General features: G+C 44.2%; 1 protein-coding gene across 5 annotated transcripts in view; it reads left to right on the top strand.

The window, feature by feature from the left end:
• MTMR3 (myotubularin related protein 3) overlaps positions 1–23,031 on the top strand; it is a 188,146-nt gene that overhangs the window by 46,783 nt on the left and 118,332 nt on the right. The window contains exon 1 of one of the 5 annotated variants that reach the window (XM_019539283.1): positions 2,616–2,800. The exons of the other annotated variants lie outside the window; for them this stretch is intronic. The gene's annotated coding sequence lies outside the window, so the exon portion shown is untranslated. Of the gene's footprint in view, positions 1–2,615; positions 2,801–23,031 lie in introns of those variants that run through there. 5 annotated transcript variants of the gene reach the window in all.

Below are 23,031 nucleotides of genomic sequence, written 5' to 3'. Positions count from 1 at the left end.
GAGCACTCGGATCCAGTTCCACCTCCAGATCTTCCTCTGGCACTGGAAGGCTCAGGCTGGGAAGTGAAATGGGGGTGGAGGAGACTGTCATGCTGGTGCTGCTGCTTGTTGTCATGGTGGTGGTGGGTGGGGGTTATGGCTCGTGGTCTTGGAGGGGATGCAGACTTGGGCACAGGCAGTGACACTGGCACTGCTCCCCTCTCCTTGCTGCCTGTATGCCTGCCTTTTTATAGCAAAGAGGCAGCGTCTTGGTTTGGGGGGGTGGAGAGGAACGACTTACACTAGCCTAAGCCCTGCCCCTTCCCCCCTTCCTATGGTCTGAACCCCCTAGTGCCTGCCTCCCTGTCTGTTCCCATGTTGAAGCGCGGGGGGAGGGGAGGGGGAAGAAGAGGGGGAAATCTTGTTTTGGATTTGGGTAAATATGGTATGTAAATTAGGGCTGTGTCCCTCTATCCCCCTCTTCCACCCCTCCCTGAAGGCTTGCCAGCTGCCTTTCCAGCACACTTCATGGTGTGTTTCATAGCGTCTTGTCTTTATAAAAATATATAAATGCATGTGCCTTCCTATATAAATTCTATATTATAATATCCAATATAATTATGAAATTGAAAAGAATACAATATAATAATAAAATAAAAGTCTAGAAAGAAAGCAAAAGGTATTGTAGAATCCCACAAGTAGGAAATCAAATCAGTGGTAGTAGTAGCCTTTGTTGTCTAACACTTCTGAGCTTCTGGAAGATAGCTCAGTAACTGGCCCCAAGGTAGAAAGCAGGCCTGTTCAAACAATGCTGCCATTTATGCTGTTTTTCCATCCCTCCCTCAGAGCACTGGGATTGGAAGGGACCTCAGCGAAGGATCAGAGTCGCTGACTGTGTAGGGGGCCAATGTCAGAGCAGCCCTTCCCTCCTCTTCCCCCTCCCTCTCCTTACTTTCTGTTTTCCTGCAGGCAAGCCCCAGCTTCAGCTTCAAAACTCGAAACACTTAGAAACTTTCAAAATGTTTTGACTGCACTTATTTCGTTTTGAGGTCGAAACAGTGTCAAAACGAAACAGCCAGCAAAATTTTGCGCAGCCCTAATTTACATACCATATTTACTCAAATCCAAAACAAGATTTCCCCCTCTTCTTCCCCCTCCCCTCCCCCCGCGCTTCAACATGGGAACAGGCAGGGAGGCAGGCACTAGGGGGTTCAGGCCATAGGAAGGGGGGAAGGGGCAGGGCTTAGGCTAGTTGCCCATCGCCACCATTGTGGGGGGATTAATTTTAAATTACTTCATTCTAAACATGGAAAATTATAACAAATTTATCATTTTCCACGTATAGAATCTAATTAATTATAAACTCCAAATGTTCTAGATATATTTATGATGATGTGTTTTTTGTTTAAAACTAACTGATTCATTAAAATAAAAACAGGAAATATTAACTGTAGTTAGTAAAATGATATGTTGGTTTTGGGTGCCATGAGCCAGTTTTTTAGTTATGTAAGCAAGTTAAGATGAAGCTATCTAAGGATTTTTCCAAAGCATTACCCAAAATAACTTGATTTCAGTCTTAAAATCCTTGAGAGTTGGATGCCAAATGCACCACATTTACGTCTATACCACTTGTACCTTTCCCCCAAAAATCCTCTCTCCAAAATTAGCATGCTCATTTTAAGCAGGGAATCTGATTTTCTTCGCTGGAATAGAAGTATGGAGGTGCTGTGCTGAAGTGGTTGCTACTTCTCTCTGGATCAGCAAGCAGTGTGAACGAAGTCCTGTTCAACAGCTGTTGCTGAAGTAGCAGTAGCTTAGCAGCCAAAGGTTGTTACTAGTGCAGTGGTTAAAAATAGTGTTGAGAGAAGTAGTTAGCTGTGTTAGTCCAAAGGCTGGCAGAAGACAGGATATCAGAAAAGATAATTCAGATGATGATGATGATGTGTTGTTTTATGAGCACATGTATGGTGTGTACATTCTTGTGTGTTAAGTTGACTAAACAGTGACTACAGATTCTTACCCATTAGGTGGTTTAGATTTTGTTACCCCATTGTCTTTATGGGCGCGTCCCCATGAGGGGGAACATGCATTCCCCAGGGAGAAATAGCAACAGCACAAATTTTGTTTGTGCAGTAACTTGCCCTGGGTGGAGTAGCCTTGCCTGGGATCTTAGAAGAAAAAATGGTGTGTTTAATCTTAGAAGGTTTTTGCAACTGTAAGAGCTAAGTCAAAACATTTTTCTTTTGTCGTTTAGTCTCTTTTTGCCTTTAACGACACTTAATATAGCCTGTCCTGTTATTGACAGAATGTGCTTTCCTGTATGCCTTACAAGAGGGTGTTTATCAGCAACGCAGGGAGCAGATTCAAAAGTGAAAGTGCACCGATCAACAAGTGGTTGTCAGGCTGCCTTGCAGGCATACAGGTTAACTTCAGTTGTTGCTTTTGCATTTACTTGAAAGATATTTCAAGCACAAAAAGGAGAACAGATTTTTCATTATGGCATTATTTTAAAAAAAGGGGGAAAATGATCAGGACATAATCTATAAGGTTTTATCAGGGTTTTTGTTGAAAATGCAGCTGTTGGTGTGCCTTTTACATGAAGGGGGGAAAAGCCTCTTTGTAGTAAATGTATGCATGACGAAGGTCACGTGCCTAGATTTCTGCTTGCATGAGATAAGGACTTTTGACCAAAAAACATGTTTCTGAAAGGCATTTAAAATGGATGCAGGCATAACTGTTCTGTAAGTGAATGGTGGGGTCGTCAAACTGCTGACTCAGAATTGTTGCTCTTTTGATAATCAGCATGGATGGAACACAACAGGTATTTGGACTGAATTATTTGGACTGAATTCTCGAAAACAGACCTAGTTTTGTGATTCTAATGAAACAGATCTAGTTTTAGTTAATTTCCGAAATGAGATTTTACCAAAATGTATATGAAGGATAGATTCTTTTGTGACGTCAGAAAAACTCTATATTCTTCTTTTCCTTTCAACCTTACTGTTAAGTGTAAGTGAAGCAGGGCGTTTGCTTTCAGATTTTCTGAAGAGAAAATCCAAATCTGTTTTTTCCTCTGGTAGCAGGATAGTTGGAACATTTGTCTACTTTTTAGCCAGGTTTATCATCTGTGTTCTTCTGTTTACACTGTGCACAAAGTGGTGCTGTACAGAAATGCTTTTCTAGAAGCTTTGGCCAAGCCTACACTTTGCCTGTGCGTGGGTACAAGGGAACAACCTTTTTTGTCTGACATGATTCTTGCCACAATGAGATGGTTTTTTCACCTTCGTGTTGTACTTCTGTGTGGTGCTGAGGGATTGTATGTGAGAAGTAATATGCACAGAAATTACTCCTGATTGTCTTTTTTTTTTTTAATTTTAAAAAATCGTATTTTCTAAGCAGTTCCTTGTATAGTGTGCAACATATAGGGATTGCATTACATGCAGTTTTATTCCAAACAAAACTAAAGATTTTGATTTTAAACTAGAATATTTAGTACAGTTTAGGATTCAGACCCTTTGTTGAAACTAGTTACCATAGCTCATTAGCTGTGCATTTCTATCAGCTTGAAGAGCTGTACCCTTATACCTGTGAAGCTGCCCTCTTGCTTTTTCCCTGTTTTTTATGTTGACATTTGACAGCTGTTGGACTACTCAAGCTAGCCCTCTGGAGAAGAATGTTTTTGTTGAAGGGTGCTCCACTGTGGAACTCCACTTGACCTGCTTACCAGACTCGGGCAGTTTTTTTAGAGAAGGTTTAGGAAATAGCTGTTAGCTTGTTGGGCTGTAGGAAAGCCCAGTGTGCTTTTTTAAAACCATGCATTATATTTGAATATATTGTAAATTCATCTTATGTTGTAAATAAAAATATATATGCATTTTAGGTACTCAAATAAAAGATCTCTATAACCTTGTGGTTTTTTTAGTTCTTTGTTGGACTTCTTAATTTTAGTGTGTATGTGTAATGTATGTATGTATATACGTGTGTGTGTGTATAATATATATATATAAATAAATAAAAATACATACTAAAATTAAGAAGTCCAACAAAGAACTAAAAAACCCACAAGGTTATAGAGATCTTTTGTGTGTGTGTATGTGTATGTGTCTTATATATATTATATGAGAGAGAGAGAGAGAGGAAAGCAGCATAGTGACTCAAAGTGAAATAAGTAATTGAAACGGAGGAGAAACGGAGGATATTAAACAGCTGACACTTCATAAAATTGCTTAAAATAGAGGGTGAGTAGCCACAGTTTGAAAGAAGTGGAAAAAAGTTTCCTGGAAAATAATACATGCAAGTGAAGTTTATAAGTTTAGACCAACCACTTCCATCAACAAATAAATTTAAAAATTAATAGGCAAAATATTGTATTAGCTATCCTAGACACTTTTAAAAAAAATAACCTTATGTCTGAATTCAAAACTAACTCTACTAGAGTCTGTTAAGAATTATGGAAGGTGGTTAACTAAACTAATGGTAATTCCTAAAGTGGAAGTTATTTTTTATTAAAGACGTGTTTGATTTCTCTCAAATTTTTTTCCTTTAAAAAAAAAAAAAAAAAAAAAAAAAGGAATGATTCTCACTAGGAAGGAAAGCGGTATGGTTTATATATATACATGCCTATTAGTAATGTTTACTGTACAGTTAATTTAATATGCATGTTCTGAAAAATCACGTTGCGCCATTTTAACATGCAGCATCTTATGGATGCACTTCACTCTGCAAACCTACTAAACAGTGTACAGGAGTTAAGTTTTGTCTTCATAGTAAAAGGGACAGTAGAAGAGAAGATAAAGTGCTAGACACTGGTATTTTTGTTTTTATAGTGCCAGTAGTGTTCAGTCAATCAAATACCTTGACATGATGATTGACATTCTTGATCCTCTACTTCAAAAAAGTGTGCCTTGTCTCTTGAGCAGTAACAGACTGAGACTGTTCCACTATGTCTTTCAAACAGGCTTTTGTTTTAGAGGAAAAACAGGAATAGTGGTGTGCATGAACATCTCAGACTTAAGGCTAGACCTAAAAGACTTGGGTGCCTGGATTGTGGAGTGTACAATAGTAAAGCTGTGCAAAGCTTTGGTAGTTGATTCGATTCAGAGGAAATTTGGGGACCGAATCTCTGAATCCAAATCGAATTGGGAGATCAAGTAAAAGCTATGAATCAATTCAAAGCATCTGAATCGATTTGGAAAAGCTTTGTAAAAGATTTGGCCATAGACTAAACAGGCAGCTCCTCCAGCTGATAAGTCTGGGGTTGGGGGAGGGAGGGATTTGGGGCCTGGACAAGCTGTCCGCCGGGGGGGGGGGGGGTTAATTGGGGATGTGGGATGCGGGTATGGCAGCACTGGAAGCAGGGGCTCTGCCCTGTTACTGCTTGCCCAGCTGGGGGGTGGGGGGAGGGGGGAAGATGCAGGTGCAGCTTACTCCAGGTGCAGCTTACTCCCCCCCCCCGCTGGGCAAGTGGCAACTGGGCATAGCCTCTGCGACTCCCCCTGCCGGGGCAGAGGCAGGCACAGCCCAAGGAGCTGTGGGAGAAGCCCCTCATGGCTGCCCTGGCCAGTCTCATCCCCCACCTGGCCCAGCCTCCTGGTACTTCAAAAAAGTTTGCTGCTACAGCCACTTGGGTACTGCTTGGCTCCCCCAGCCTCTAGCAGCTCCTCCTCCTATTGCTCTGCTCCAGGCAGCAGGTAGTGCAGAGAAATGGTGGCAGCCATGTAGGATGTGGCCAGGCCCCACATGCTCAGCCATGTGGGAGGAAAGCTCCAGCCAGGTAGCTTTTGTTCCAGTATGCAGGGCTTCAGTTCCTGGCTGCCTTCTACCTACTTGCCCACCCACAGGTGCCTGTTCATTGTGCTAGGAGGTCAAGTAGGTAGAAGGCAGCTATACTGGGAGGCTGTGCATGCTGGCTGGGGCTGGAATCTTGCCATAGGCAGGAGCATGGTGCAGGCCACCCTGGACATGAGTTGGTAGGGATCAGCCCCATGCAGAGCAGCACAGGGACAGCTGTGGGCTGGGTGGGGGGGATGGGGGTTCTGACTGCACTTGCACCGTAGTGCCTAGCAAGCTGAGCTGCAAACACCCCCTGGCCACCTCCTGGGACATAACATGCACACAGCCCCCTACACACATGATCACATCCAGCCCCCCCCATGCATGCACTTCCCCACCACACTCCTCCATACAATATATCGGTAAGATATCACTTTGAGCTATTATACAATTGCCTTTATAAACACTACTCGGAAAAACCCACAAATCAGGTCAAAGTTAGTTTTTAAATATGTTATAGTAGATTTTTAATATACAATTTTTGTATATCTAAACGTCACCTAAGTCCTAGGAAAGAGGTGGGGGGAAAAAACCCGCATCTAATACCAACTGATAATAGGCGAATTCAATTCAGAGCCAGTGGTGGGAGTGTACTGACAACCAAGCTATATGGAGAATAAGGTAGGTAAAGACACTTTTCAGCCCTTCTGTTAAAACAGGGTCACTGGGCAGTCAAGAGCATGAAGTGTGCCTCTTTAGTCTTATAGTTATGGTACTATGGCAAGGGTGGGCAAAGTCCAGCCTGCAAGCTGGATTGGGTCCATGGGGACTTCATTTTCCAGCAGCTCCTTCTGGCTGCCATTGCTGAACTAAGCCCCACTGCCTGGACACCCCAGCCCATCTGCCCCACACCCACTGTAGAGGGTAGGACCCATGCTGGCAGGGCATGCAACTGGGATGGGGCTGTGGCTGGGTGCAAGACTAGCAGGTGGGGTCAGGGAGACCCTTGAGATCTTGGGGGAGAGGGCCAGGTCTGGGGGAGAGGGGCATGCGGGCAGCAGATTGTGGCTATGACAAGCGCATGTTCCGTGGGCAGAGGTATGCAGGGAGCAGATAGCAGCTTTGCCCCGGCTTTGGCCCCACACTGTCATCACCACAAGATCCCAGCCCTGGAGGCAGCTCCCTGGCCAGCTGTGCAATTGGTCTCCCAGCCAGTCTCCCTGGAGACCCCAGGAGCATGGCATTTGGCCAGGACAGAGTCTTGGGTCTGTGGCTCCGCAATGTCATTGTCCTGTTCTGTCATGGCCCTTCTGGTTCCAGGGTCTTCATGGAGACTGGCTGGAGGCCACATAGGCAGGGGCTTCTGGGAAGTGAAGTCTGGCTAGCAGCCGAATCTGTCATTTTTCCCCACCCTTGCACTAAGTCTTAAATTTTGGAACCTATTCCTGGCAGTGTCCATAGATTTCTTACATTAGGAATTGGCAGAAGACTGGAAGGAAGAGGGGTTGGAAGTTCAGACAACCCTTGCACTTAAGTGTTTCTGTTGATTTCCATCTGGGTGTCTCTGGGCTTCTCAAATGGTCCCTTGGGAGTCACTTTCTGCAGCCCATTCTTTGTAAACAGCTCTTAGGTACCTGAACTTGAATCACTGTTAGGCATCTCTGAAGTCTCTCTGTTGACTCTATAGAGCTTTTTGATACTTAATTGGGTCACTTTGAATTGCCACCTTCCTGGGGCAGGTGCTGAGAGATTGTTTTGGGTAACACCTAAATTCAGGTGTATATTAAGGCTGCTTTGAATCCTGGCTTTAGGTGCCTACAGTCTACCTAAGTCCTTTCTTGGGCACCAGAGTCGTCCTTTGATGTGGTCCTTCAGTTTTCCCTTATCTACACATCTGAGGAGATAAGTTAAATTACTGAGGGGAGTGCTGTCAGTTCAAGATGGAATACAAAATAAAGTTTATCTGTAATTAAGTATCTTCAATAGAATATAGACATCATACTGATGAACTGAATTGTCTTGGCTAGTGCCTCAGTCATTCTTGAGCTGTAAAACCGTCACTCATATTATGGGTGAGGGGATGGGATGTATGTGGTAGAAGCTATAAATGCTATTTTGTAAGCCTTTTGTAAGCAATAAATTTAAACTGTAAGGTGACCCACTAATTAGATTCTATATATGGAAATTTTATACATTTTATAAAAGTGTTATAATTTTTCAGGTACTGAATCTAATTATTGGAGGTTTGCCTTGAATTTGTCCCCTTCCCACTGCTACGACAGGGAAAATAAATCTAGGGGGTCAGGGAGCCCCTTTGCCCCCCAATCCTCTCCCCCTCCCCCCCGCAGTCCCTTGCCCCCCTCCTTACTGTCAGACCCCGCTTTCCCTAAGTACATGGAAATGAAGAGCAAATTTAAAAACACTGACCTTGAAATATAGTAATTTGCCTATATAGTAAATTATGTTCAGGTACCCATTGACTTAATTAGTCCAGAATTGCTGCATTTTACCTGTTTTGAAACTGGTGCAAATTTTAGCACAGGTGCTCTGTAAGCACACTTTTAAGCAGCGCATTGGTACCTACTATATACAGTACAGACTATGCATGATATTAGTACAAAGCCAAAAGACTCATAGTTTACCATATAGTTCATTGGGCTGGGCCCCAGCGGTGTCAACATCATTTCAAGCCATGGTGACTCCACAGCTCAACACTTAATATATGGGTGTGCTTTAACATGTGTGTGTGCCCCCCGCCCCCCCTCTGACTCAGGAGCTAGGTGTTCTTGTCACAAGTCCTGGGATCCTCCAAAAATTTGTGTAGATGAGGTACAGGGCAACCTGGTCCAGCTCCCCTTCATGGAGGGCAGGGCCACACTCATCATATGTGACAGGCTCATAGAGGGGGTGATGGAAGGTTCTGAGTGAACTGTGTGGGGCCCTATTTAGAAATGTTTTCTAGACTTTAAGCTGGTGACGAATCAGGAATAATTGGAAATGAGAAAGAAAGGTGCAGTTCAGCTGCGGGAATGAAGAAGTCATCAAAAATGTATTCAGGGTAGTGGCTCACCACGACTTCAAAAAAGAGGGGGAACTGCATGCTATTATATATTACTATTATATATCTTATTCAGATGGGCAGAGTAGCCTATCCTTGAGGTAGGTTGCCATCAGTATGTTTCCCTCATAAGGGCCATGCGTCTTATTGTCATGCTTAGTGTTGTCTGCATTTAGTCAATTTCATTGTTGGGTTCCATGACTAAGAACATCCTGTTTTTAGCAGCAGTTTAGTGGTAGATAATCTATTTAATGGAGTTTTGTTGTATGCAAATGGAAGATGAGGCTTTTTTCCCTAGGCTGATTGGGGTAAAAACCTCACCTTGTATTTGAGTATAGCATTTAAGATGTATATGTTTAAAATATTTCATAAGTTATGATCAAGAAGGAATATAGATAAACAAGCAAATTGTGCCATATGGCCAGCGTGGAGAGCATCTTGTTGAAAGGATTTGTTAAAGACAACCAAGATCTTACAAATAACACCTAAAATTAGGTGACAACATGGGAACTCATGGTTGCTGAAAATCAGCCCATCTATATTGGTACTGAAATACGGACCTATAAGCCTAATAATGGGCACCCATGTTTTCAAAACCCTAGCCTAAACCTTTGCTCATAAAGAATTTTTGAAAACTCTCACAACATTTGGGTGCTATGTGTTGATAAACTCTGAGGGATTCTTTTTGATAAATTGACTTGGGCATCTGGCATCTTCATTTCATTTTCACATTTAGCTTTTGCATTACTTTTTTCAGTCCTATTTCAGTGCTGCAGAGGTTGTCTGCAAAATGAAGTCTATAGGTTATAGTCTGCTGTGCAATGTATGTTGCTACTGCAGAAAGCAACTCTTTAATAAATGTCATTGTTCATCCAGAACAGATCACTGAGTGGAAGAAGAAACTGATCATGATAGAAAGGGAAGAGAATAGAGGAATATTTTGCAAGGTAGGGGGGAAAGCAGAAACTCAGTGGAGATATGGGTAACAAGTCGCCTTTTTCCTGTCCCCTGCACACTCAGATACTTTCCCCTGCAGGTTAGTCATGCTCTTAAAGAGGAAGTAAGCCATCATGGTTCAATATCTGGTATGCACCTCTTGTAGCCCCAGTAGAGCCTGCAGAGCTGCCAGCTCCTGCAGGCAAGGGAGATTCATCAACAGCTACCATCCCAGTTATCCCCAAGATGAAATGCAGAGTGGTTGTTGTGGGAGACTTCGTTCTGAGGGGGTTTGAGGGAGCAATCTGCTGCCCCAGCCCCCTCGCCTGGGAGGTATGCTGCCTCCCAGGATCCTGTATCCGGGACATAGCAGAGAAGATCCCAGAGCTTATCCAGTCCTCCGACTACTATCTTATGCTCCTTATCCATGTGGGCATAAATGACATGGCTCGGAGCAATCCCAACTGGGTCATGAGTGGCTACAGGGCTTTGGAGGCAGAGCTTAGGGGGCTGGGGGCATAGGTGTTTTTTTCCTCTATCCTCCTTGTTACAGGTCATGGGCTGAGGGAGAGACAGATCCAGGTAGTCGATCAAAGACTGCAGTGCTGGTGTCATCGTGAAGGGTTTGGCTTCCACAATCACAGTCTGCTCTTTGGTGAGAGAGGCAGCAGTCTGCTGGGAAGAGATGGCCTTCACCTCACTTCACTGAGGAGGAAGCTCTTAGCCAGAATGGCTGAACTGCTTGACCAGGCTTTAAACTAAGCCCACCAGGGGATGGGTGGACAACCACCAAAGCAAGCCTGCTAGGCAATACCTACAAAACTGTCAGGTTAGGGTACCCAAGGGATTCCACTCCTACCGCAGCTGTGGAACGGTGTCCTTCTGGGAATGTAAGGAAGCCTTAGGCTCCCAATGGGACGCTTACGTGTCTACACCAATGCCAGGAGTTTGGGGAACAAACAGGAGGAACTGGTCCTCCTACTAAACAGAAATGACTACAATATCATAGGAATAACGGAGACCTGGTGGGACTCCACCTCTGACTGGGCAGCAGGTATAGACGGCTATACCTTGTACAGGAGAGATCATGCAGATAAAAGGGGTGGGGGGCATAGTGCTCTGTCAAGGATAGCTACACATCCCTGCAAGCTGACATTGGCACCTAGGGAAGGATTCTAAGAGAGCCTCTGGGTTAAAATACATGGGGAACTTGACACAGGGTAGGAGTCTACTACAGACCCCCTAATCAGGAACAAGAGCTCAACCAGAGATTTGCCAGGGAACTGGCTGAGGCTACAGACTCGGTGCATAGTTGTCATGGGAGACTTCAACTACCTAGACCAAATCCGAATGGTCACAAAGCTTCCTCGCATGTGTGGACAAGCTCTACCTGACCCAAGAAGTCTATTGACCAACAAGAGGTAAAGCGCTGCTAGACCTGGAACTGGCTAAGGGGGATGATCTAGTCAGCAATCTAAAAATCGAAGGAAAGCTGGGAGACAGTGACCATGAGCTGATCACTTTTACTGTCCATCGCAAAGCTGGTAAGTCAGTCAGCAATGCAGAAGTCCTCAACTTTAGGAAAGCTGACTTTTTGTTAAGCTCAGGAGGCTAGTTGTCAAGGCCCTAAGGGACCATGACTCGACAGGGAAAGGAGTCCAAGAGGAGTGGTTGCTTCTTAAAGGAGCAATCCTGGAAGTGCAAGGGATGTCCATCTCATCTCAGTGGAAAGGTAGCAAAAGGGCACAGCAACCCCCTTGGCTCAGCAGGGAATTCATGGACCTCTTATGCCAAAAAAGAGAGGCTTACAAGAGATGGAAGATGGGAATCACCACAAAGGAGGATTACTTTGCACTGGTCCGTACCTGTGGGGAGCAAACCAGGAAAGCCAAGGCTGCAACCAAACTCCACCTGGCTACATGTATCATGGACAATAAAACGTCCTTTTTTTTTAGATATGTGGGGAGTTGGAAGAAAAGCAAGGGTAACATTGGACCCCTGCTAAACCAAATTGGGCAACTGACAACCGACATCCAGGAAAAAGCCAACCTGCTTAATGGGTATTTTGCATTGGTTTTTCATCAACCCAAAGGGACTGCCCTGCCTAGCAAGATGCAGGGGATGGCCAGGGTGAGGGTGAATTTATACCCAGCATCGATGCAGAGCAGGGGTGTCCAACCTTTTTGAATGTGGGGCCGGATCATGAACTTTTTATCACCCAGTGGGCTGGCGAGCCATATTCAAAGACCTCACAGGAAGCGGTATCCTATCACCCCCTCAAAACAAAAGTACAGTGTTTACTTCCGTTTCCCGTCACAGCACCTTGGGCCTCAAAACAGCTTGGAGGGCTGTATGGCAGCCTGCAGGCCATATGTTGGACAAGCCTGGTGTAGACCTTGTAAAAGTACATCTTAAGAGGCTGGACACCTTCAAGTCTGTGGATCCTGACAGATTGCACCCCAGAGTACTTAAGAAGCTGGCAGGCATCATAGCCCAGCCACTGGCAAAGATTTTTGAAAACTCCTGGTGCTTAGGTCAAGTACCTGAAGATTGGAAGAAGGCCAATGTGGTGCCCATCTTCAAGAAAGGGAGGAAAGTAGATTCAGGGAACTACAAGCCAATCAGCTTGACCACAATCCCTGGAAATATTTTTGGAAAAAATGATCAGAGACCATTCTTGACAAGCTGGCTGAGGGCAACATCCTGAGGGATGGCCAGCGTGGGTGTGTTGTGGGTAGGTCTTACCTGACCAGACCCCTTTCCTTCTATGACCAGGTGATACATCACCTGGACAAGGGAGAAGAGATTGACATCATACATCTAGACTTTAAAAAGGACTTTAATCTGGTGTCCCACGATCTCCTCTTGGAAAAATTGGCCAACTGTGGCCTTGGCTACATCACAGTCTGGTGGCTGGAGAATTGGCTGGACCCAGAGTGGTGATTGGTGGAAGTGAATCATCATGGTGCTCCGTGACCAGTGGTCTCCCCCAAGGCTCTGTCCTTGGACCTGTTCTCTTTAACATCTTTATCAATGACATCGATACTGGTGTCAAAAGTGGACTGGCCAAGTTTGCCAATGATGCCTAACTTTGGGGTAGAGTGTCCACACCTGAGGATAGGCTGGTGATCCAGGCTGACTTGGATAGGCTGAAAAAGTGGGCAGATACAAACCTGATGACATTCAATACCAACAACTGTAAGGTACTTCATTTTGGGTGGGGGGGAAACCTGCGGCATGCTTATAAGCTTGGCAGTGCTATGCTTGCTAGTCCAAGGCTGAAGAAGACTTGGGGGTCATGATTGACCACAACCTGAACATGAGCCACCAATGTGATATTGCCGCTGGTAAAGCAAACCAAACTCTGGCTTGCATCCATAGATGCTTCTCAAGTAAATCTTGGGACATCATCCTCCCGCTGTACTCAGCCTTCATGAGGTCACAGCTCGAGTACTGCATCCAATTCTGGGCTCCACAATTCAAGAAGGATGTGGAGAAGCTGGAGAGAGTCCAGAGGAGAGCTATGCACATGATCAGAGGACAGGAGAACAGGCCTTATGAAGAGAGGCTGAGAACCATGAGACTCTTCAGCCTGGAGAAGCGGAGGCTCAGGGGTGACATGAGGGCAGCCTGTAAGTACATCAGGGGTGTGCATCAGGATCTGGGGGAGCGTCTGTTCACCAGAGAACCCCAAGGGATGATGAGGACCAATGGTCACAAACTCCTCCAAGATTGTTTTAGGCTGGATGTGAGGAAAAGCTTCTTTACTGTCAACCCCTACCCAAGTCCTGGAATAGACTCCCTCCAGAGGTGGTGCAAGCGCCTACTCTGGACTCCTTTAAGAAGCGTTTGGATGCTTATCTTGCTGGGATCTTCTGACCCTAGCTAACTTCCTGTCCTTGGGTCAGGGGGCTGGACTCGATGATCCCCTGAGGTCCCTTCCTAATGTCTATGATATCTATGTTACAGAGAACTTTTTAATGGGCAATGAAGTATGTTAATGGAGATGTAGGAAATAAAAAGGGACACCTTCTTCCCTTGTCAGAGTGAAAAATTGGGACACCTCACAGTAGGGACAGGGTGCGAGAAGAAGTGGTTATCTTTCTTTTCACTCCTTTATTTTTATCTCCTACTTCTACCTCTTCCTATCCAACCTTGCTTCCTTTCCTCATTTCTTCTCTCTCAGTATGATCACCAAGGGCATCTATACTTGTGCTCTGGTGAGTGTGTGTGTGTGGGGGGGGGGGCTCTGAGAGGCACTCTAATTAAAGTGCCCGCAGTGTCACGTGTTTTCAGTGTTCCGCATTTCAAAATGGTGGTGGGGGTGTTTTAATTAGAGTTTTAGTTAAAACACCCCCGCCGCCATTTTGAAATGCAGGAATGCTGAAGATGCATGATGCAGAGACTACCGGAGCACGCTAATGAGCACTCTCCAGCAAACTTGATTGATTGAGTATGCTCCAATGCATGCTAATTAGCACACTTTGGAGCAGAGGTCTGTCGCATGTATTGGCGCCCTAAGTGACTATGCTTTCCTTGTCACCTGCACCTTTTCCACTTCCACCTCAGTACCCCTCAGTTCCCTCCAACCAAGCCCCCTGCTCAGAAAGATTTTCAATGTACATGTCCATGACCTTTAATCTTAGATTGTCTTCTCTTCTTGTATAATCATTCCACATTTTTGAAGTAGCCAGGCAATTCTGAAATGCTTCCCACCGGACGTTCTTTGCTTAGAATACCATCAGCACAAGGACAGTGGTGAGAGTGCACCGAATAGATGAGAGAAGAGAAAGAATAGTGGAATGGATTGATAATAAATTAGATCTTGTACCCAATGGGTCTATATTGTTGTCAGGCAAATAATACCGTATGCAGCAGTGTTTCTCAATCTGTGGGTTGCAACCCAAAACTGGGTCACAAGAATATGTGAAAGGGTTGCAAACTTTTAAATATGTATTCTCCTTTAAAAGAGAAAAACATGGAAAGCCATGGCCTTTCTGTTGCAGCCCCCACCATGCCCTGCCCCCGCCACCTGACACACCCAGCCCTTGCCCCACACACTGGGGGGCTGGAGGCAGCAGCGTCAGGTCAGGAGCGAGGGGCACTGGGTTTGGGATTAGCTATTGATCTTTACAAAAGGGTCCTGGTACAAAAAAGGTTGAGAACTGCTGCCATGTGATACATAACTGCTTAATACATATTCACATAATATAAATAAATATTTAGATATTTACTGCTTGCTATTGCTTATATTTATATTATCACACTCTCCTGGCTTTCAATGGATTTGCCTAATAGAAAGCAGGAAAACAAGGTGGAGAACTTGAAAAGGTACAGTAAGAAGTGAAGATTAGGTGTGTACGTATAGAGATTTTTGGGGGCTGATACAGATAGCCGATTTTTAAGGAAGCATATCAACCGATGCTGATCCAGTTTCCAATACAGCTGCATGCAGCTGGTAAGTGTGGTATGGTGGAAGAGGTAGGGGAAGGGAAGGGGCATGGAGGCAGCAGATCAAGGCCCGAATGGGGCTGGGCAAGGCGTGGGACAGAGCCATGGCTCGTGTGGGGGTGGAGGGGCAGCTTTCACTGCTGTGCACACTGGAGGAGGGCATGGGGTGGGGAGGGAGGGTGCACCGGCCATTTATCAGCCAAATTATCAGACACATTAGGCCAATTTCCAATATAGCCAGTTTTTTTTTTTTAATATTGGTGCTGATCCGATATTGGACGGCTGTATCGGTGTACCACTAGTGAAGATTTTTTCTACTTTTCAATCCTAGTAGAAACTCAAGTTTAAGGCATTTTGTCCAGAGTTGGAAACTATGCCAGAGAGTCATTGTGCAGAGGTTATTAACCCCAAATAGAGATTTTTCCTCTAAAATATCACAGCAGATCGTTAGAATTTAGTGTGTTGCGTTCATCTTGTAATTTATTTGAATCAAATTGCCATCAGTTTTGGAAAAATATTGCTTCTTTCTACTTCAGGATCCAACTTCTTTAATTTTCCATTGCAGTGATATATTTTAAACTGTTTCTGACATCTTAGATAGCAGTAGTGGTCTCAGTAATACTTTTAGTTTATTTCCCAGTTGACCCTCCTGTAGCTTCAATCTCATTGTTTGAGATTTACATTTCAGTTGTTGCTTTGAAATTAAAGTTTTGAGAGGAATGAGAAGGATAGTATTAATTTTTAGCTACTACATGCAGATAATCAAGATAAATGGATTAATCAAATGGGTTTTGAGGCTTGGCATTGTTCCATACTGAAAAAACTAACTAGAGAATGGGAAGCATGAAGAAAACTATAACATTCCTATTTTTGAGAGAGTTCCACAGAAAGCTAAATCGGTCACCACTACTGTTTCCAGAAAGGCAGTAACTGAACCTAATATCCAATAACTGTTTAGAAACCTCTCACCAAGCAAAATTTTGTAAAGGCTTTTGGATTTTTATACTTAAAACGTGTTTATCCTAAGGGGAATCGCACATTTAACAAGTTTTCTTTATAGTCACTTTCGTGTTGGAATACAAAGTGAATTAGAAATGGAAAATGAGTTAAGCAGCTGGACTTGGAGGTTAAAGTGAGTGTGACTGAGTGCCCCTTGTTTGTTCTGTTGCTCAGTTTTTCCTATGTCCAGTTACTGCCCCAAATGGAATTGTTTTCTAAACTTGGAAACTGTACAAGAGAGGACATCACTACCAGAAGAACAACAATGGTCACTTTGAAAGATTCTTGCCTTCCCTTCCCTTCCTCTCTACCTACACATATTTACATTTTTCTATGACATAGCTGTTTAACTTGCAGCTGTGAAGGTTAAGTTGTGGCCTGAGAGTTTCTTTTCATGGGCTACTCCCCCCATCATTCTGGCTGCTGGTGCTGCAGTTGGGGTCTCAGGACTTCCACTTCCTCCCCCAGCTTCCACTTCCTGTCCAAGTCCCTGGGGGCAGGGCAGGGTGTGGCAGCATGCAGTATGTAGAGGTGGGGGCATGGGAATCTGGGGGGACTGAGGTGTGGGGGAGCTCACAGACCATGTGGCATGTGGGCCCCAGTCACCGAGAAGTTGGACAACCATATTTTATAGCATAGATGCTTCAATTGTTCAGGTGCAGAAGCAATGAAGGCCAGCATACTCAAGGTTTTTCATCTGTTCCTAAAGTTTTTAACTCAGTTAAAGATCCATGCTAGCTCCTCAAAGCCAGCAGTTGACTTGCCGTATGCAATATGTAGCTTCCTAATGTTTTGAGGTATAGGAAGAATAGAGCTATTAGAAGGTAAGGAGCAAAAAAGTTCATAAAGGAAGGAAAGAGAGAGAGAAAAATAGAAAAGAAAGCAAGGTAAGAATGCACGGTAAGAGGAAAAGAAAAACTCAAAGGAGAGAACGTGAGATGCATGCCACTTCATAGTGCAGGAAGGGAAGGTTCCTTTTCACCACGCTACCAACTTATGTAGAAGGACAGTTGCACTGAACCAGCAACAACATAGCCTTCTTTGTAAACCCATGTTTACATAATATGAAGGTTGTGACACAACACAGCTTCAAAGCAGAAATATAATACTTGAGCAAGCAGAAAACTTGCTCAAATGTGCTAGTCCAAGAAAGAAAACAACACATCTTCCCTTCAACCTCCTTATGATGAAGGATAGAAAAGGCTTCAAGTTTGCATCCTTTTCTTTCCAAATATCCCCCTTTCCCTGATCATTTACTATTTAAATATTATGAGTGCCACATTTTATTTTTCATGTTTTTGCTAGAGGCCTCAGGTTCAGAGAATGGGATAAGGAACTTCTTGTGTTCTTCATTTAGAAGTAGAGGTATGAAATGTTTTTAATCTTACTCTTTAATCTTATGTTCTTAACCAGGAGATGCTTTCTTCCAATGGTTTGTCCTTATTTCACTTAAATAGATTTTTTTTAACTTCTCTGTTATTTTCAAACTAAAAATCCCATGTGCTCTCATTGGTTATATTTCATTGTTGTGGTTTGTGTAAGCGTTATCATCCTACTATTAGTTCAGCTCTCTACAGAGCAGTTCTTCCTAAACTTTTCATCAGTATGACCCCATTTATGGCCCCATTTCCTCAGCATGGCCCCGTTTTGTCAGAATGGTCTCTCACTCCCAACTCACAGCCCTGCACTCCTGTGACCCCATCCACTGTTGTTGTGATCCCATTTGGGGTCGTGACCCACAGTTTGGGAGCTGCTGCTATAGAGGCTACCTAAAAATTAGGGCAAACAAGATCCAGAGGTCTAAGGGTTTAATTTTACTTTGCCTTCTTGACATCCAGAACTAGATCCTATTTCAGTTTATGCATGTAAATTGCAGATACCCAGACGTGTTAGTTTTTGCACTACTGCTCATTTTGTGACTTAGTTTCTCCTTCTAGGGCAGGGGTTGTCAACCAGTCAGGGGTATGCATACCCCCGGGGTACTTGGGAAGGAGCTAGGGGGTACGCGCAGGCTGGTGGGGACAGAGAGCTTCCCCTTCCAGGAGCAGGGCCAGTGGGAGTGTGGGGTGAGGGCAGCAACACCCCTTTGTGGGCTACACAGGAATGATCCTTTTGGAGCTGAATTGCCCCAGTCCCTCTTCTTTTCTCTAATTGGGGGTAGGCGGGGCACAGGCAGTCAGCAGCACCTGCCATGTTCTCCAGCTAGGGGTTAACAGAACAGCCACAGGTTTTTGCTCCTTCAGAATTATCAGGGAATATTGTTCTTTATTCCATGTTGCAAAAAGAAGGCACATGTCTTATTGGGGGTGTGCAGTATCAAGAAAATATGATAATACAATCCTGCTTTAAAGACTTATTCTAGATCAGTTGACAGCAGCATGCATTATCACAACAGTGAGGACCAGATTATCAAGTGAAGTCCAGTCCCTTAGTGTTGCTTGGGGAGGTGCAGAAAAGGTCCAGATTCTGTCTGCAGATGACTAGTAGGGAATGTCTTAGTGGTTGAAAACTGAGACAGCTAACTCTTGTGCCATTCACCCCCCCCCCACTCCTGGAATTGGAGGCTTGCTACGAGAGATAGGGAAAGTGTATAATGAAATCATAAAGTTATACCTATTCTTCCCTGTCACGGGTCCTTCATGATGTAGTTGAAATGAACCCTTAATCTATCTGAAATATCTTAAAGGTTGGGGCTGATAACCTGGTCCTTAGAATTAGGGAGCTGTAACCAGTTTCTTGGTAATTCTGTCTCTTGGTCAAGTTGAACTTGATTTCAAGAAAATCAGTAAATTTGATTGTGAAAGCAAGTAGTTCAGTATACAGCCAGTCATTTTCATATACTGAAAACTGGGACTAGAATCTCTCTGATGTGTGAGATGGTGCTTTAATTCAGAATGGTATTTTTTTTGGTAGTCACTTGCTTATTGGCACAAGTTGTTGACTTAGGAAGTGATAACAATTTAGGCACTTGGCTATGACCAGCAGCTTTACAGAAGAATGCTAATGAGTCTCTCATGAAGTCATTTCCTAACACTGTCAAAAATAAAAATACCATATTTACTCAAATATAAGATGACCCCCTAATAATCAGATTCTGTATACAAAAAATTTATCAATTCTAATATCATAAAAGCCTTTGTCTGTCTGTCCATAATGCTCTGAGCCAACTGCACATGCACTGTCAAGAGCGTGCATGCTGATTGTATGCGAGGGCCTGGAATGTTATGGACAGAGAGAGCCGCCATGCAGCTTTCCTCCCCCCACCGAACAGCCAGCAGGGAGGGAGAGGCAGTGGGGAAGACGGGAGAAAGGAAGGAGAGCAGGAAGGGGAAAAGGGGGGGTTTCCAGTGCAGCACTCCCCAGTTGCCACTGCGCTCCCCCCCACCCCGTGTGGCTGCCTGGCCCCAACAACAGCTGGCAGAGAGGGGGAGGCAGGGGGAGGGGAGGTAGGGAGTGGGGCATGTTGTGTGCCATTGGGTGTTGGTGACTGCTGCTGCATGCAAGATCCTCTCCCCTGCCCACTGTTTCTGGGAGTCAGCGGTGGTGCAGAGTGGAGAGGTGTGGGGGGACGGGAGACTAATTGGGCTGCACTGGGAGCAGCAGGGCATGGGGCCCACAGGGCCAGATGCGGGGGGGACCCACAGGGCCGGATGCAGAGCAGAGTCACTGCAGGGCGGTGGGTGGTGGCACTCTGTCCCTGCCTACTCTCCGCCCCCTGTCATTTCATGATGGCAGTTTGCTAGTTTGTTAAAATTTTCCAGGTGTAGAACCTAATTATTGGAGGATTGTCTTGAATTTGTGCCCTTCCCACTGCCACAACAGGGAAAATAGTAGCAGGGAGGGGGGAAGGTCACATTACCCCCTTGCCCTCTGTCCCTCTACTTCTCACTGCAGCCTTCCTGCTCCTATCAGCATGTTTGCTCCATATGGACCAAGTGTTTCATGGGCATGCTTAGCATGGGCTGCATTTAATCAGGTTCATACTTAGCACATGCTGTGTCTAGCAGGAGTTTAATAGTACAGGTTTCCCTTGCCAACCAAGGTTTTGAATATCCACACTTAATATTCTATATACCATTTTGGCCACCACATTATACAGTTTTGAGTAGCCACGGTTTTCCATGGCCGCGCATCAGGCCACTACCTCCCATTTTTCCCATAAGCCTTTTGTCTTGCCAGTCATGGTTTTGCCAACCATGGAAACTTTCAGGAACCTAACCCCAGTGTTTGGTGAGGGGAAACCTGTAGATAATTTCATAGACATTAGGGGCTGGAAGGGACCTTGAGAGATCATCGGGTCCAACCCCACCCCCCCATAAGCAGGAAGTCAGCTGGGATCAAGTGACCCCAGCAAGAAATATATCGACCTAATTTTTTTTTTTCAGGAGTCCAGAGTAGGTGCTTGCACCACCTCTGGGGGTAGTTTGTTCCAGACCCTGGACGGTCGCATCGTAAAGAACTTTTTTCTTATATCCAGTCTAAATTGGCTTTCCTAGAGTTTATGGCCATTAGACCCTGTTATCCCCTGGGGGAGCTCTGGCAACCAGCTGTTCTCCCAGGTCCTGATGTACCCTTCTTATGTAATTGTAGGCTGCCACGAAGTCCCCCCGGAGCCTTCTCTTGTCAGACTGAACAGTCGCAAATCCCTCAGCCTCTCCTCATATGGCCTTCCCTCCAGGCCTTGGATCATATGGGTAGCTCTCCTCTGGACTCACTCAAGCTTCTCCATGTCCTTCCTGAAGTGGTGGGGCAATACTGGACGCAGTACTCCAGTTGCGGTCTCACCAGGACCGAGTAAAGCTGGAGGATGACTTTCCTGGTTTTGCTTGAGATGCATCAGTGGATTCACGCCAGAGTTTGGTTAGCACTGCCAGCCACAGCATCACAAACTATATCAGGGATGACCAATGTATCTAATGGGGTGGAGGACAGTTTCTGGTACATGTTTGAAACATAAGATAAAGAGCTTTTTCCCATGCTGGAAAAAACCCTCATCTTCTATTTGAGTCAATATTGTAGTTAATAGCATTTATATCAGAAAACCCTCTCCCGTTTTTATTATTTACTACAGAAGACCTAAAGACCAAGAGTCTCAAACAAAACTTCTTTTTGAATTCAATAGAAAGGCTGTTGATTTTAGTGGGCTTTAGAGCATAACCTAAAAACTCAGAAAATAAATCAACTTTCCACTATTCTAAAGTTGTGTTTTACCTTATTAAAGTCATGGCCATGGTCAGAAAAATAGCTCTGTAGAAAGTTATCTTTCTGTTCTTGTTCTGCTATCATAACTCCTTTGATAAGCATACTTAATTTTCTCTTCAAAACAAGCTTTGTATGATAGCGCAACTGTAAAACTTGATTGTGCAGCAAGCTCAATCTGGTCCCTGGAAATGAAACAATATCATTTTTTCTTTCATCTGTCATTGCTAACTGTCATAACATTTCTGGATTTGAAACTTGGCCTGTAGTTCTTGTATGAAATGCCAGAAAATACAGTTTTGCTCTTTTGTAGCTAGTCAGGTACTACTACTAGCCATTTAAAAAAAAATATATATGGCCATTTTAGCCTATGGATTGTAGCAGCACATTTATTTTTTCTTATGAAACGTATCCATGGGGCCCACATTTTTTATTGTACCTGGAAATGAGGGAAAGTCAGTGTTCTCCTTAAAAATGAATCTAAAATGTTTTAAAATAGTACTCCTTTTGCTATGAGAGTTTATGCTTCTATGTTTATATTTCTGTACATCTTTGTTTTTCAGCTCTCCCTGCCCAATGGCTTGGTTCTAAAATGGGATATTCCTGTTCTGTGTATTGAATGTATTCTTTCCTTTGATAAGTCACAAACCAATTTAGACAGCCCATGCATGAGGAAATAAGAAGTGTTTAATTAGAATATGAATATAAAAGATGTCATTACTGATATCATACTGGTGAACTGTTACCAGTGGTAGAATGGCATGGCTTTCTGCATGTCAATGGGATACTTTCATGTGGATCCATGGGATCACAGGAGTCTAATTCCATTATTTTGGTTACTTCTATGATTTTTATAAATGGCTGGTATCAGGCAGGAGTTCTGGCATTTATTTTAGCATAGGACTTGGAGTTTTATGCAGCTTCAGTTGTTAAGCAATCGTTCAAGTGCAAGGAAACATGGCTATATGAATCCTAAGTGAAGTCATGGCAAAAGAATGAGGCAGATCAGCTTTTTCATCTTAAGTAAATGCTGGATTTTGCATACTTGGAACAAAATATTTTTAAGAAATCTTGGCTTGAACAAATTTAGGTAATTAAAAATTTGGAGGTTTACTAAGAAACATTATATGAACATGATTGTCTATTTGGGGTTCAGTTTTTTTGCATCTTTATAGCATTTTGTACTGTCTAGTACTGGAGACAAGGCAACAAGGTATTTCAGAGATGACCAAGATCTGGTCGGCCCATGGAGCTGTCATCTACAGGGATCCAGGTTTTCTGCAGATTTTCCCCCTTTAAAGGAGAAAATCACAGATTTCTTTCTTTAAAGGAGAAAAACATGAAGTATTCACCTTTGAAGTAGGAAAACATAGGTTTCCCCTTTTGCAAACAGTTCTCTGCAGGCTGGCAGTTCCATCCTGCAAGAAGTATTTACAGAAGGGTGGGAAACCCAAAGTCCTGTCTGGAGGAGGCAGGGGTGGGGCCTGAGAATCTGAGTCAGCCAGGGCGGCTCAGACTCACTTTTCCTCCTGCAAGGGAAGCAGCTTGCCCAGCCAGAGGCAGGCCCAACCCAGTCCCTGAGCCCCAGTCAAGGGCTTCCCAGGCAGCGCATTGTGGACTGCTGGGGCCTGGGCACA

Source organism: Crocodylus porosus, unplaced genomic scaffold (assembly GCF_001723895.1).
Source record: "Crocodylus porosus isolate Cpor-Errol unplaced genomic scaffold, CroPor_comp1, whole genome shotgun sequence".
Taxonomy (NCBI): domain Eukaryota; kingdom Metazoa; phylum Chordata; order Crocodylia; family Crocodylidae; genus Crocodylus; species Crocodylus porosus.
The sequence above is the reverse complement of the archived record's forward strand: the minus strand, read 5'-3'. Positions and strand labels throughout refer to the sequence as shown.